Here is a 2,818-nt window from a genome sequence, read left to right as displayed (position 1 = left end):
CAAGGCTGGTCTAGGTTAGGTGAAAATGAAGTGACTTTGAGAATGCCTTTCCCAGCTTTCAGTTGAGAAGAAATGAAATTTTCCCCATGTACACACTGCTGGTTTTTGTTATAATTAGTATTGGCTTATGAAAGTATCATTCATCTAAGGTTCCACTGAGACTTTCACAAAGACCCTAGACAGAAGTATTGTTGCTTTTCTGTTTATCTATTAGTGCTCTCTGTACAGATTAGAACATGATTAAACCGAAGGATTGTCTCTCTATCTATCAGTTCATGTATGTTTCCTTGCACTCCTAAATTAATGTGCATCTTGAAATAGAATTAGAGTATCTGGGCAGTGTCCACACAGTTTAGGATTCTACTTAGGTTACTTGCATTCGACAAATGTGTTTACTGCCATTGGCTTTTTTTGCATCTGTATATTACAAATGAGAAACTTTTTTCTGCCCTGCTTTCTTATTCCTTACCCCAAATGCTGTCTTGAATCGTATTAATGTTCTGTTCCACAGGCAAAATCTTAAGCTTTGTAATAAAAGGGGAAAATTCCGGGCTGGGCAATGAGAAAACTTCTGTCTGATTTGTTATAAATCTGGATCCAGTTGTGCATGAAAATGCAATGCATCATCTGTAATTATTATGCCAGTTGGAGGTTTGGTCAGAACAGCAGACAGCCAGGCTATGCAACAACAAGCATTTGACATTTTAAACGGTTCTGACATTATAGCTTTGACATTTCATTTTTTATATCCTTTCCAAAAAATGAAATGATGAATGGGATTTCTTGATGGGTTAGAACATTTTAAGTTTGGGGTTCTATATCACAGGCCTATTAGTACATCTTTCTTTATTTTTTTATTTTTTAAAAGATTTTTTTTTTAAATAAAAGTGATCACGATGGTAAGTCCAGAAACCATCTGACACCATACTATGCTATCACAATATCATTGACTATGTTCCCTATGCTGTGTATTACATCTTCATGACTTACTTGTTTTATACCTGGACATTTGTACCTCTTATTCCCCTTCACATTTTTCTCCCTCTTTTTAATTTTTCAATTACAGTTGACAGTCAGTATTATTTTATATTAGTTTCAGGTGTATAGCATAGTTGTTAGACATTCATATAACTTAAGAAGTGATCCCCCTGACTAGCCTAGTACCCACCTGGCACTACATAATTATTACCATATTATTGACTGTGTTCCCTACACTATACTTTCAGTTATTCATCCCAGTGGGCTCTGGTGCCTGTTGAGACTGCCCTTTGGGTGTGCCACTTGTGACACTTTGCTATGGTCTGTGGGTGGTGCTCTGGTGTGGTCTGAAGCCAACTTTCAAGTATGTTGGTTCTGGTGCCTTTTGGGTGGGGCTCTAGTGCAGGCCCAGATTACCCCCTGCCTGTGTCTGGCTGAGAACTACCTGGTAGGAGCTACAAAGTGATCCACAATTGTTTGCTGCCTGTGCTAAACCTGGAGGTGTGTGGAAGAGGCCACGCTGCAAGCCGAGGACGTCTGCCTCCAACCTGGGGTAGCTCTGCAAAAACCCAGGACACTCCAAGGCCTGCTGCCACCTGGCGGCTCCTTTAAAGTTCAGCCAGTCATAAAGCCTGATGTGGTACATAAGTTGGGTGAGGCAGGGTTTCAGGAAGTCTCTAGAGAGGGAAGAGTTGTGGTCAGCAGGTTATTATAGATTCTGGTTTGGTGCCAGTGCTGAGCCTGGAGTGACTAGCAAAAGTCTCAGAGGCTAGTCACTACCTGCCTGGGGCCTGCAGACCTTGATAGTTTTCCAAGAAAAAGTGCAGTGTGGGCAGGGCTGGCCGCTCGTGAGAAGGTGCCTAGAACATTCGGGATGTTGGTTGTGTCAAGGTCCCAGTGTAGCTCACCAGACCAATGAGATTCAGATTCAGCATGTGGGGGAGGGCTCAACACAGGAAAGATGGCTCCCACCCGCCGGCGGATGGGGAGGAAAACCACGCATAGGGAAAAAGGAGACTGTCTTCCAGCTTTTGCCTCAAAGTCACACACCTCAGTCTGCTCCGTTTATGCCTCTGACATCCCCTGAATCACCGTCCCTCTACCGGAGCCCAGAGTGAGTGCCTAAGACTGGGTGAGTCTGTGTGCGGTCCCTTTAAGAGGATGTCTGGGTTTTCCGCAGCTTTCCATTTTACCCAGATGGCCAGAATCCCCACTGTTTTTCACAGCCAGATGTTGTAGGGGCTCCTCTTTCCAGCACCAGTACTCCAGGCTGGGGAGCCTGGTGTGATGCTGGGGTCCCTCTCTCCTCCAGGGGGAACCCCTCTGTGGTAGAGATATCCCTCTTGAGTCTCAACCGCCACAAAGAGGTTTGGGGCTGGCCCATTTTGCGTCTCTGATCTTGCTACAAGTGTTGAGGTGGCTTTTTTTTTATATCCTTAGTTTAAAAAATTCTTTTCAGTTAGACTTTAGATGATTCTTCAGGCTGGTGGTTCTATAATTTAGTTGTAATTTTTTTTCTTTTTAAAGTTTATTGGGGTGACAATTGTTAGTAAAGTTACATAGATTTCAGGTGTACAATTCTGTAATACATCATCTATATATCACATTGTGTGTTCACCATTCAGAGTCAGTGCTCTTTCCCTCACCATATATTTGATCCCGTTTACCCTCATCTACCACCTCCCTCCCCCTTTAGTTGTAATTTTAATATGTTCACAGAAGGAAGCAGGCATAGTGTTTATCTACTCTGCCATCTTAGATCTCTCCCCTTTACTATATCTTTCAGTACAAGGCTTACTCATGAAAATATAGTAGAGGTTGAAGACCAGATATGAGCTGT

This window comes from Rhinolophus ferrumequinum, chromosome 2, assembly GCF_004115265.2.
Source record: "Rhinolophus ferrumequinum isolate MPI-CBG mRhiFer1 chromosome 2, mRhiFer1_v1.p, whole genome shotgun sequence".
NCBI classification, from domain to species: Eukaryota; Metazoa; Chordata; class Mammalia; order Chiroptera; family Rhinolophidae; genus Rhinolophus; species Rhinolophus ferrumequinum.
This window is presented reverse-complemented; position numbering follows the sequence as displayed.